Genomic DNA, 14,466 nt, shown 5'->3' with positions numbered 1-14,466 from the left:
ACTGTTCAAGCTTCTTGTGCAATGTGATGAAGGGTTCCAACCTGAAACATTAGCTCCCCTTTCCCTCTTTTGCTATTTGACCTGCTGTGCTTTTCCAACTACGCTCTTTATCCACTGTGCCTTTTTTCTGTGAATCATCAACGGGGACACCTAAATCTCTCTGCACTGGAGCACAATGAAGTCTTTCCCTATTTAGATAAAAGGTTGCCTTCCCATTTTTTGACAAAAATGCGTAACCTCAGGCTTATCCACATTAAACTCCATCTGCCACATTTTGGCCTACTCTCCTAACCTATCTATATCCATATGTAAGGTTCTTATTTCGTCATTGCAACTTATTATTCTACTTATTTTTGTATTGTCCGCAAAGTTGGCTATAGAGCCTTCTATCCCTGTATTCTAGTCGTTAATGTAGATTGTAAATAGCAGTGATCCAAGGACTGAACCCTATGGCACCCCACTAGTTACAGCTTGTCATCCAGAAACAAAACATTTATCCCGACTCTCTGTCTTCTGTCCATCAGCCAGTCACCTATCCAATCTAATAAATTAACCTAATCGCATACGATCCAACCTTATGAATTAACATTTTTTGCGGCATCTTGTCAAATGCTTTCCAGAAGTCCAGATATATTACATCTGCAGGATCCCCATTATCCATTTTGCTTGTTACATCTTAGTAGAACTCCAGCAAATTAGTCAAACATGACTTACCTTTCATAAAACCATGTTGACTCTGATGGATAGCGTTATGAACTTCCAAATATCCTGCTCTTCCTTCATTGATAATTGATTATAACACTTTTCCAACAGCAGTTATTAAACTAACTGGTGTGTAATTTCCCACATATTGTCTCCCTCTCTTTTTGAATAAGGGAGTTATATTAGCATTTTCCAATCCATTGGAACCTTTCCTGTGTCCAGGGAATTTTGGAATAATCTAACCAATGGATCCACTATCTCCGCCACCTCTTCCTTACGGGGGACTTGTCTGCCCTCAATCCTAATAGTTTGCTGAGTACCTTTTCCCAATCAATGTTGATTAATCTAAGTTCTACTCTCTCTATTGCCTCTGTCTTGCCTGTTCCAAGAGGAATGGTACTATTGTCCTCCACCATGAAAACTGAGGCAAAGTATTGATTTAGCATGTCTGCCATCATCTTGGTGTTCCCCACTATTAACTCTCTGGTTTCATCTTCCAAGGGACCAACATTCACCTTAGCAATTCTCTTTCCTTTTATATACCTATAGAAGCTTTTGCTATCCTTTTTGATATTTTGTGCTAGTTTTGTTTTGTACTTTAACTAAACTTTGTCTATAAATTTTTTAGTATCCCTTTGTTTATGTTTGAAAGTTTCCCAATCTTCCAGCCTGCCACTGGCATTTGCAATATGGTATACCTTAGTTTTTGACTTTATATTGTCCTTGACTTCCTTCCATGGATGTTTTTTACACACTCCCCCTTAACATCTTTCTTCCTTACTAGGATACATTTTAGTTGTGGGGAATTCTGTACTCCTTAAACATCTGCCACTGCTCATCTGCTGTCTTACCTTTTAGCCTTCCTGCCCGATCTACTCAGCCAAATGTGTCCTCACGCCTATTATTTTCCTTTATTTAATTCCAGAACACTACTGTGGGACTCCACTTTCTTACACTCTACAGAATCCTTAACTCTGATGTTATCAATTAATTTCTCCTCATTACACAATACCAAATCCAGGGTAGCCTGCCTCCTGGTTGGTTCCACAACAAACTGCTCCAAGGAACCAACTCAAATACATTCAATGACCTCTCCTCCAGGCTACCCTTGACAATTTGATTCATCCAATCCATGTGCATGTTAAAATTACCCATGATTATTGCCCGTACCTTTCTTGCAAGGCTCTGATATTTCCTGGTTTAAATCGTGCCCCACTGCAGAACTACTGCTTGGGGACCTGTAGATTAGTCTACCAAGTACTTCTTCCCTTAGATATTCCTTATTTCTACCCAGACTGATTTCACATCTTGATCTCCCATACTTATGCCATTTCTCATTACAGCACTGATCCCTTCCTTCACTAGCAAAGCTACACCATCTCATTTTCCTTTCAGTCTATCTTTCCAAAATGCTTATCTGACTATTGACTCTTCAAAGGATGCCACCACTGTGAAGTTTCTGACTATGGAGCCAGCAAGAACAGCTAACAAATGATTATAGGTTATTTTCCTACCCAACCTCGTAACTTCTCAGCTATCAGCTCAATAGATACATTATCCAGCACAATTATCCACCCTTCCCAAACCAATTTCTCGCCTTCTCCCACCAACCTGAAGCCACTACTGCTAACATTCAGTTGGTTTCCTTCCAAACCTCTTGTTCTTTGCAGTTTGACAACTTCATTTCATGGAAATGAAGCCTGAGGCCTAATAATGGGGGAAGTTTCAGGCTTACCACCAGGGTAATGCATATCCTTAGTTTGCCCAGAAAGAGATAGGAAGTGAGGGCTGCAAACGCTGGAGAGTCAGAGTCAAACAGGGTGGTGCTGGAAAAGCACAACAGATCGAGCAGCATCCAGAGAATGGGAGAGTCGACGTTTCAGGCATAAGCTCTTCAACAGGAATGTTACTGATTCTCCCGCTCCTCAGATGCTGCCTGACCTGTTGTGCTTTTTCAGCACCACTCTTTTCGACAAAAGAGCAGGCCTGAATTTCATTGGGCGAATGACATTATCAATCCACAGAGTTAATATGTAGATTAGTCTCACATTCTTAAAATATGTTATAAATCACAATAAAATTAGATTATAGAAACTACAACTATTCCTTCATATGATGATGTATGGGTTGTGTTTTGAAGCAGTGGAAAGAGTATGCTCATCATTTCCTAATTCAATCTTAAAGCAATAAAGCTCAATGCCTGAAATGACTATTAAACAAGTCAGCCTACAGTTTTGCTCAATGTTATCTGTTAGATCTTGTTAAGTAATGTCTGAAACGTTTATTAACAGTCTCCACCTTTTAGTCACATGAAAGTTGCTTGGCTCAAGACATTTGCAAACTTTTTTTTAATCAAAGGAAGCTTTTGGATGAAGCAATAAGTAATTGACTTTCCTGGTTTCAAATGACTCATAAATTATGCCAATCAGTAAAAGTCATGCCTTTAGGTTGAACTGAAGTTGGTTAGTTACAGGTGCAATTTATTGCCATGGGCAAATTTTGATTGGCATTCCTTCAGCAGAGGACAACACAAAAGACAATGTCCTGTGCCAAGAACTTTCTGATCAAATAGAAACTTAACAGATGAAACTTAATATGGATAGATGTAAGTTAAGCACTTTGGAAAATACAATATGCAAAGGCAATATAATCTAAACGGAATTTGTGGGAGTGGGGGTGGGGTTGTGGTAGGGGCAGGGAGGGAACAGAGGATGTGGATTTACAAGAACGCAAGCACAAATGGTCAATCAATTTTCTACTTTTAAGAGAAACGGAAAAAGTTCACAGGTTAATCAGAAAAACAGTTTACGTATTTTGAAAAATACACAACAAGAAAGTCATGCTAAACATTTATAAGTCTGTAGTTTGGACACAGTTGGAGTACTGTGTATGATCTGAACACTACACTTTAAGAAAGATACCATGACCTTGGAGAGGATACAAAGGAGGTTTACCAGGATGATACCAAGGAGGGAGGAGGACTTCAGCTATGTGGTATAGTGTGACTGCAAAGCTTCAAAAAGAAAGCTAAGCAGCATTTTCTCAGAAGCAGCCAGGGAGGGGCAACTAGACCTGACAACAGCAGCCACGTCCCATAAACGAATGAAAGTAAAAGCATCCTAAAATTTGACAAATTAGCCGAGCTCAACTATCAGTCCAATGATTATGATTCTATAATCAACTGGATTTGTCTCTTCAATCAAAGCCACAAAGAACTTTTGCAACAGGTTGAAGCAAATTTTGAAATTACAATTACGTCAGTCAGTCTGTCTGATCTAAATTCTATTGGCCTGTGAAATCATTATTTATATCTGCCAGTAATTCTTAAAGGGGAAACAAATTCTCATTCCAAAACCTCTACAAAAGCATGGGTCCTTTTGCAAATTGATATCTTTCTTGCGTTTTCCTAAATATCTTCCCATGCCTCTGAGAAAACCTCAACGCCTAGCTCTCTCTCTCCCATACCATACAAAGCCGATTGAACTCATCTGAGGGGCCACTCCCACTTGATGATAGAAAGTGTACACTTAGCACTAAGCACCCTCCTTGCTATGTCAGATTTGTAGGGATCAGATTTGAATAAAATCCCTAACTTGAAAGAAACAAAAGAGGTCCCTGTTACATAGCTCGTATTTCCGTGTTAACTGATCAAAACACATCATTGTGCCTCCCTCAAATAAATCGCCCATGCAAGACACACCCCGATCTGCCAATGTTTGAATCCTGAATCTATCATCCTGAATCTATCATCCCTGGTTGAAAACTCGGTATACCCATTATAGGTGTAAGAAAAGACATTTTGCCAATATTGCCTTCCCTCTGCTGAATTGCCCTCCATGCTTTAACAATATTGATAACTATTGTGTTATGGCAATATTCCCTAACTGTCCTCACTTTGTCCAAAAACAGCAAACTGGTAAGGGGGCACTTTGCCTGAGAGGTTTCGATATCTAACCATATTGAAAGAGGGTCCCCACATGCCCAATCACTCACGTAAGATAAAAGCGAGTTTAGTTGGTAGCTTTTAATGTCCAGGAGATCCACTCACCCCCAATCTGTGAGGCAATTGCAGTTCAGTTAATTTAATAAGGGGCCACTTATGATGCCAAATAAAAGAGCTGAACCAGCCATTCAGTCTCCTGAATGTTTGCTTATCAAAAATCAGGGGGAGCATCCGTTTAGGGTACAACAATGAGGGAGAATACTCATCTTAAAAAGCACCATCCAACCTAACACGAGACCGAAAGCGCTTCCCATCCTTGAAGGTCTTGTTTGATTTTGTCGAATAATTGAACAAAACTAGCTTTAAACAACCAATCAAGAACTGGAGTGATGAATATGCCAAAATAAACAAAACCCTCCTGTGACCACTTAAATGGGAATCAAGATTCACCCTCAAGACCTAGCACTTTCATAAGACCACCCATAGACATAGCCTTTGATTTTGCAAGATTAACCTTGTACCCCGAAAAAGTGCCAAACACACTGATGCACTGTATCAGGCGAGGTACCGAAACTGCTGGGTTTGAGAAAACAAAATGAGGACGTCACCCACATACAACAAAATCTTATGTTATTTTGACCGCACTTCTGGAGCCGATATATTGGGATCCCTATGAATGGCCTCCGCCAATGGTTTAATCTCCAATGTGAAAAGCAGTGGCGAAAGGGGACAGCCCCGTCGGCTGTCCCTAAAAATGCTAAAATTGCTTGATCATACACTTGTATTTTGACCAGATCCTCCTTTATTTCTTCTCACTCTCTATTACACGGATCATAACAATCTGTAGATACTTGCAACTTCATTCTACCTGCTTTCTCTTACATTACAAGTTACATTTTGTCTCTGTTGCTGAGAATGTATACATGTCCCAGCCAGTGGCAGAAAGGAAGCACATTGATAATTGGTTTCAGTTTTGCAAACACCTTCAGAATACGGAAACCTCACAAACTTTAGAGGCTAGTTTAGAGTGGCTCACTGGGCACAAGCATTCAAGAACTACCACAGGCAAGAGTGTGAAACAAGTCTCTCTTCACTGGAAGATGAAGCCATCTACTAATTCCACTGCTGGAGATTCAGCTATTGACTTTGCAAGCCTAGACTATCAATGGAGATTGACATACACTGGGCGAACTGGGCAAGCTTTGCATGGAGCTGGCAATAAGATTCAGAGAATGGAAGAGTTCAACTCCAAATCATCTCAAGTGTGAAAACCAGGTTGTTCACTATGTTCCAAGTGGTCACTTCCACCAGTACCACAGTGGAACCTAAGGGAATGAGGCTACGCTCTGCCTAAATATCTTCAAGTCCTGAGCAGACCGTAGGACAGTGTATTTTAAGTTAAGGACAATGCACAATGAGTTAAACCAGTTATTCTACCATTAAGCTGAGTAAGGGTTGTGAGCAATGTATTTTGAAAGATGATGTGTCAGCTTGGGGCCCATCGTAGAGAAAAACGCACTTAGTGAAGTCTGTAATGATCTATACTTGTGCTTTCTGATTTTTGACCTTTATGAAGAATGGTATGGAGGTAGTTAAGAAAACACAACAATCAATAATTGAAAGCTACTGAAAGAAATATTCTAGATATGAGTGGGAGGGAATTTTCAAAAGAAAAGCAACACAAAGTGCTGGAAAAAGGTTGCAGCAAATCTGGCAGCATCTGTGTGAAGAGAGAAACGGAGCTTATTTTTCAGGTCTGCAACCTTTCGTCAGAACTGTCAAAAGTTCAAGATGTGGTAAGTTTTGATAAAGGGTGGATGGGACAAGAATAAAAGGTGTGAAAGACAGGAGAGCTATTAAAGCACTAGAACCCAGCAGCTATTACTGAAAAACTAAAACAATATATCCTGGCTCAAAGGGAGCTTGATTCCCACTCCCACCCCCATTCAGGCTGCTTCTATCATTCCAGCTTTAAAAAACCCCAAGACCTCACAAGCTGTTTACTTTATTGGATCCAATTAGACATTTGATATGTCTGTCTTAAAACCACTCTTCAAAAAAGACCAGAATAAAACACACTTCTTAAGCCATTATATTGTCACAGTAGACTTAGCCCAATTTGTTTAATCTTCTAATGGAGCAGATTCGCATGAGATAAAACTTCCAAAAGATGTAAGAGATGGAGTCTTGATGAATTTTGTTTTGTATTTGGATCCTGTCTCTTCAACTGAAATATTATATTTCACTTTTGTCATTCTTAGTTTTTTTTGTATAAAATATCTTTCATTGAATTCCCATCTAATTTCCAATGCTTTGGAATGAAAACACTAAAAAAATGATTTTCACTTTGGGTGATAGTGCAATCAATGGAAATTATTGTGAAATTTGGGAATGTGGCTGAATTGATGTCATCTCATGTCACCCAGAGGGACCAACCAGGACAAAGCATTCCACTTGATTGGCACCCTATCAACCACCTTCAATATTTACTCCCTCATTATTAATACACAGTGTTGGCAGTGTGTACCACCTACATGATGCACTCACTAATTCAACCAGGCTCCTTCGATTGCACTTTCCAAACCCATGACCACTACCATTGAGAAGCATAAGGACAGCAAATGCATGGCATCACGACCACTTTCAAGTTCCCGTATCAACCACCCCATCCAGATTTGGGACTCTATCGTCATTTCTTCAACATCATTGGGTCAAAATCACAGGATTCCCTTTCTAACAGCACTGTAGGTATCTCTACATCCCAAGGACTGCAGCAATTCAAAATAGCATACCACTCCACCTTCTCAAGGGTATAAGGATGCATATAAAAGTTGGCCTCGTCAGCAAAGCCCATACCCACGGATGAATAAAATAAAAAACAAAATTACTCACCACCCTTCATTACTCTGACATTACAAGTGACTTTATTAGACCTGAGTAGAGTAATCACTATTATAGAGAAAACACGCGTGGTAGTATATACTCATTATGCTCATGTTAATTGATTGCTAAAGTTCTGTAATTATTGGACTTTGCGGTCTGAGTTTTCTCTGTGTTTCATTCATTTGATATTTTCCTATAACTGTGCTTGCTGCAGCACAGTATTTGTAGGGGATGCACTCATGTCTTCTCACAGTGCCCATGATATCAAAGCTAGTGACATGCAGCAAGGTACCTTCACTGAAGAAAAAAGAAATTTAAAGTGGGTGTTTTTCAACTACTCTAAACAAATTCAAACCATGAGATTGTGATTTGCTCACAGCCTCCCTCCAAATATTAGTCTGTCCCGCTCCTGCCTCCTCACGACTTCCCCACTCTCAGCCTATGCTGCCCCACTGTTGACCCATCACTTAGCCAAGACACCAAATGGGACCGAGACAGACAGTGAGGAGTCAGGATAAGAACGATCAGGAAGATAGCAAGCAGGGTGGGCAGCGGGGCTTTGAACAGAGAGAGGGGTGTGCTGAATGAAGTAGGGAGTCAGGGTGAAGGTCTGCAAACAGAGAGGGGAGTGGGATATCCAGGCTCTAATGATGCTGCAATGAAGGTAGCAACAGTTCCTTGGGAATCTATGCATCATACATGTGCTTACGGGAGAAGTTGGCACCGACTTTGGGCTCTAGGTGCATAGTGAAGGTATCAGTGGCATTGATTTCATCTGTGAGTGCATTACCATGAGATACTCCATATTCCAATGCGTTCTTGAAAACTATGTACCCTCTTAAACAGTGCAAATCATTCATTATGACTCAAGTTTGTGTGAATGAGGAACCATCCTCGTAATGTTGGTCGAGTCACTGTGTAATACTCTAACAACAGCAAGAAAATATTTGCTTATTTGATACCCTTATCATAGCAAAGGATCCTAATACGTTTCACTGGAGTGTAATAAAGTCGTGGAGATGTACAGAATGGAAACAGACCCTTCAGTTCAATTCGTCCATGCCGACCAGATATCCTAATCTAATCTCGTCCCACTTGCCAGGACTTGGCCCATATCCCTCCAAACCCTTCCTAGTCATATACCTATCCAGATGCCTTTTAAATGTTGTAATTGTACCAGCCTCCACCACTTCCTCTGGCAGCTCATTCCATACATGCACCACGTTCTGCATGAAAAATTTGCCCCTTAGGTCCCTTTCATATCTTTTCCCTCTCACCCTAAACCTATGCCCTCTAGTGCTGGACTCCCCCTTCCCAGGGAAAATACTTTGTCTACTTATCCTTTCCATGCCCCTCATGATTTTATAAACCTCTATAAGGTCACCCCTCAGACTCAAATGTTCCAGGGAAAACAGCTCCAGCCTTTTCATCCTCTCCCTATAGTTCAAAACTTCTAACCCTGGCAACATACTTGTAAATCTTTTCTGAACCCTTTCAAGTTTCACAACATCCTTATGATAGGAAGGAAACCAGAATTGCACTCAATGTTCCAAAAGTGGCCCAACCAATGTCCTGTATAGCCACAACATGACCTCTCAACGTCTATACTCAATACTCTGACCACGTACTTCAAGGTCTCTCTGTTTAGCAACACTCTCCAGGACCTTACCATTAAGTGTATAAGTTCTGCTCTGATTTGTTTTTCCAAATTGCATCACCTCACATTTATCTAAATTAAACTCCATCGGCCACTCCTCAGCCCATTGGCCCATCTGATCAAGATCCCATTGTACTCTGAAGTAACCTTCTTTGCTGTCCACAACACCTCCAATTTTGGTGCCATCTGCAAACTTCCTAAGTATACTCTTATTGTTTATCACCACCCTCTGTCTTCTACCTTGAGCCAGTTCTGTACCCAAATGGCTGGTTCTCCCTGTATTCCATGAGATCTAACCTTGCTAACCAGTCTCCCACGGGGAACTTTGTCGAACGCCTTACTGAAATCCATATGGACCACATCCACCACTCTGCCCTCATCAATCGTCTTTGTTACTTCTTCAAAAAACTCAGATCAAATTCGTGAGACATGATTGTCATGAAACCAAACTTGCCACAGATGGAGCAATGAAGCAGATTTTAAAAAGGTTATCTCACTGATTTTAGTACATAAATGTTAACATCTCTGCAGGACCTCCCTAGTTATTCCACTGCTACTTTGTTCCCTAATAACCATAGAACTAAAAATAAGTTCTTCTGGCCCAACAGCTCACATATTAAATAAAAACTGAAATAACTGCAGAAATTGTAAATCAGAAATGAGAACAGAAATTGCTGGAAAAGCTCAGCAGGTCTGGCAGCATCTGTGGAGACAAATCAATGTTAACCTTTCGGATCGAGTGACCTGTCCTCAGACCTTTTCTCCAAACATGTCCATCTTGAAAAAAGTTCTGCTCCTCTCTCCAACCCATTCACTGATGTGGCAGCAAGTGGACATGCCTGGAGAAAGGGTCTAAGGATGGATCACTCAATTCGAAAGGTTAACACTGATTTCTCTCCACAGATGTTGCCAGACCTGCAGAGCTTTTCCAGCAATTTCTATTTTTGTTGCTCACGTACCACTTGCTTATCTAATTGATTACTATATCTGCACTTTATCTTTGCATACAAGGACATGCAACTCCCTCTGAATACTTACATAGTTCATAAAACAGTACAACATAGAAACAGACCCTTTGGCCACTATGTCAGTGCCAACCACTATGCCATTCCAAATTTATCCCCCTTCTGCCTACGCATGGACCGTATCCCTCTACTCCCTGCCTGTTCATACGTCTGGCTGAATGTCTCTCAATCTTGGCTATCCTATCTGCTTCTACCACTTCCTCTAGCAGCGCATTCCAGGTACCTCCCACCCACTGCATTAAAAATTTGCCTCACACATTTCCTTTAAGATTTCCTGCCCTCACCTTAAATCCATGCCCCATCATTTTTGATATAGATTCCAATCCAGGCAACATCATGGTAAACTTCTTTTGCACCCTTCCTGCCCTCACCTTAAATCCATGCCCCATCATTTTTGACATTTCCATTCTAGGAAAAAGACTCTGACTATCCACCTTTCCATGCATCTCAAAATTTTTTATATTTCTATCACATCATACCTCAGCCTCCGATGCTCTAACAAAAACAATACAAATTTGCCTAATCTCTCCTTGTAGATATAGATTCCAATCCAGGCAACATCATGGTAAACTTCTTTTGTACCCTCTCCAAAGTCTCTCTGTCCTTCCTGTAACGCGGTGGCCAGCACTGTACGCAATACTCCAAATGTGGCCGAACTAAAGTCTTATGCAGCTGCAACATGACTTGTCAACTTTTATATTGGGGAAGGAAATGTAGGGCAAGTCTCAAGTTTTTGGCCTGGTGCCAGTGAAGGAACAGTGATACAGTTGTGACAGAAGATGCTCTACGATTTTGAAAAGAGCTGGTGTTCCCATGCATCTGTTACATTTGTCCTTTAAGCTGTTAGAGTTGTGTCTTTGGAAAGGACTGCATCTGAGGAGCAGGAAAATCGACATTTTGGGCAGGAGCATTTGGGTATTCATCAGGAGTGAGGCTGGAAGCCTCGGGGTGGAGAGATAAATGGGAGGGGGTGAGGCTGGAGACAAGGTAGTTGAGAGCGCAATAAGTAGAGGTGGGGTAAAGGTGATTGGTCAGAGAGGAGGGTGGAGCAGATAGGTGGGAAGGAAGATGGACAGGTGGGACAAGTCATGAGTATGATGCTGAGCTGGAAGTCTGGAACTGGCGTAAGGTGGGGGGAGGGGAAATCAGGAAACTGGTAAAGTCCACATTGATGCCCTGGGGTTGAAGGGTTCCAAGGCGGAAGATGAGGCGTTCTTCCTCCAGGCGTTGGGTGGTGAGGGAGTGGCAATGGAGGAGGCCCAGGACCTGCATGTCCTTGGCAGAGTGGCCTCCTCCACAGCCACTCCCTTACCATCTGACCACTGGAGGAAGAACGTCTCAACTTCCACCTCAGAATCTTCAACCCCAAGGCATCAATGTGAACTTCATCAGTTTCCTCATTTCTCCTGCTCCATCTTACTCCAGTTCCAAGCTTCCAGCTCAGCACCATCCTCATGACCTGTCCCACCTGCCAATCTTCCTTCCCACCTATCCGCTCCACCCTCCTCTCTGACCTATCACCTTTACCCCTTCCTCCATCCATCTATTGCACTCTCAACTACCTTCTCCCCAGCCCCACCCGCTCCCACTTATCTCTCCACCCCAGGCTTCCAGCTTCATTCCTGATGAAGGGCTTTTGCCCGAAACGTCGACTTTCCTATTCCTCGGATGCTGCCTGACCTGCTGTGCTTTTCCAGCACCACTCGAATCTTGACTGTAATCTCCAGCATCTGCAGTCCCCACTTTCATCTATTTGGAAGTGACTGTCAAAGGAGCCCTGAACAGTAATCACTGTGCATTTTGTACACAATACATCCTGCTAACACTCTACACTTGGTACTCAGTGGGAACGTTTAATGGAATGGATGAGCATTACAATCAACAGCTCTTCTATTTGCATGGTGTCAGGTTTATAGAATAACCTTGAATCCGCACCCATCAAGGCAAATGAAGATTGCTTAATCACACTCTTGGCTACCTTGTAAAAAGTGGACGGCCTTTCACCTGTCATAGAATCCTTACAGTGTGGGAGCTAGCTATTCAACCCATCAAATCCATACCAACCCTCCCATGGACATCCCCCCCAGTCCCTGCATTTCCCATGGCCAAGCTCATGCTTGGACTATGGGAAGAAACCAGAACATCCAGAAAGAACTCATGCAGACCCAGGAAAAATGTGCAAACTGCACACAAACAGTCACCCAAGGGTGGAATTGAACTCAGATCCTTGGAACTGTGAGGCAGTAGTGCTAATCACTAAACCACCATGCACTTTGGAAGGGATTGAATTCCCATTTTCTGATCTGGTCCTGTGGTGTTCAATCTTGCTTCATCATGCTGCTAAGTGTCATGGGACATTTTTACATTGGAGTGCTATGTAAATGCAAGATGCTGTTGCTATGGATATTTCTTATAGCTACTGAAGTTTGACCTGAAATCTGAGAGAACTAAAACTGAACAGATGCAAATAATAACGGCTAAAATAAACAATCACTTATTGCTAAAACTTTCCTCAGATGCTCGAGGCCTAACAGGTAAGGTAGATGAGCTCAGGGCATGGTCGGGAACATTGGACAGCGATATTATAGCAATTACAGAGACATGGCTCAAGGATGGACAGGACTGGCAGTTTAATGTCCCAGGATATATATGCTAAATAAAGGAAAGAAAGGGTGGCAAGAGAGAAGAGGGAGTGGCATTTCTAATGAGGGATAACATTACCGCTGTACTTAGGGAGAATATTTCTGGCCATACATCCAGGGAGGTTATTTGGGTGGAACTGAGAAATAGGAAAGGGATGATCACCTTATTGGGATTGCACTATAAACCCCCTAATAGTCAGTGGGAAATTAAGAAATAAATTTGTTAGGAGATTTCAGTTATTTGTAAGAATAATAGGGTGGTTATGGTAGGGAATTTTAACTTTTCAAACGTAAACTGGGTTTGCCATAGTGTTAAGAGCTTGGATAGAGAGGAATTTAAGTGTGTACAGGAACATTTTCAGATTAAGTATGTGGATGTATCTACTAGATAAGTGCAAAACTCTTGGGAAATAAGGCAGAGCAGGTGACTGAGGTGTCAATGAGGGAGCACTTTGGGGCCAGTGACCATAATTTTATTAGTTTTAAAATAGTAATGGAGAAGGATAGACCAAATCTAAAAGTTAACGTTCTAAATTGGATGAAGGCCAATTTTGATGGTAACAGGTAAGAACTTTCAAAGGTTGATTGGGGGCAGATGTTTGCAAGTAAAGGGACAGCTGGAAAATGGGAAGCCTTCAAAAATAAGATAACATGAGTCCATAGACAATATGTTCTTGCTAGTACGAGGGGCAAGGCTGGATGACTAGAGAAGTCGAAGAATAAGAAGGAAGTGGTCAGGTATAGACAATAGAGACCATGTGTCCTTAGGAGAGTATAAAGGCAGTCGGAATACACTTCAGAGGGAAATCAGGAGGGCAAAAAGGGGACATGAGATAGCTTTGGCAAATAGGGTTAAAGAGAATCTAAAGGAATTCCACAAATACATTAAGGATGAAAGGGCAACTAGGGAGAGAATAGGAACCCTTAAAGATCAGCAAGGCAGCCTGTGTGTGGAAGCTCAGGAGTTGCAGGAGATACTAAAGAAGAATTTTGCATCAGTGTTTACTGTGGAGAAGATATGGAAGATAGAGAACATGGGGGAGAAAAGCAACATCTTGAAAAATGTCCATATTACAGAGGAGGAGGTACTGGATGTCTTAAATGCATATAGGTGGATAAATCCCTGGGACCTAGAACTCTGTGGGAAGCTGGGGAAGCAATTGCTGGGCCCATTGCTGAGATATCTGTATCATCGATAGTCACAGGTGAGGTGCCAAAAGACTGGAGGTTGGCTAACACGGTGCCAGAATTTAAGAAAGGTAGTAAGGAAAAACCAGAGAACTACAGACCGGTGAACCTGATATCAGTTGGAGAGGATCCTGAGGGACAGAATTAACATGTATTTGGAAAGGCAAGGACTGATAAGGGATAGTCAACATGGTTTTGTGCACAGAAATTGTGTCTGACCAACTAGATTAAGATTTTTGAAGAAGTAAAGAAGAGGATCGATATGGACAGAGCAGTAGACGTGTTCTATTTGGACTTCAGGAAGGTGTTTGACAATGTTGCTCATTGTAGACTGGTTAGCAAAGTTACCAGGAGTACACAGAGAACTAGCTATTTCGATAAAGAACTGGCTCAAAGATAGAAGACAGAGGGTGGTTGTGGAGGGTT

This window comes from Chiloscyllium plagiosum, chromosome 3, assembly GCF_004010195.1.
Source record: "Chiloscyllium plagiosum isolate BGI_BamShark_2017 chromosome 3, ASM401019v2, whole genome shotgun sequence".
Lineage (NCBI taxonomy): Eukaryota > Metazoa > Chordata > Chondrichthyes > Orectolobiformes > Hemiscylliidae > Chiloscyllium > Chiloscyllium plagiosum.
This window is presented reverse-complemented; position numbering follows the sequence as displayed.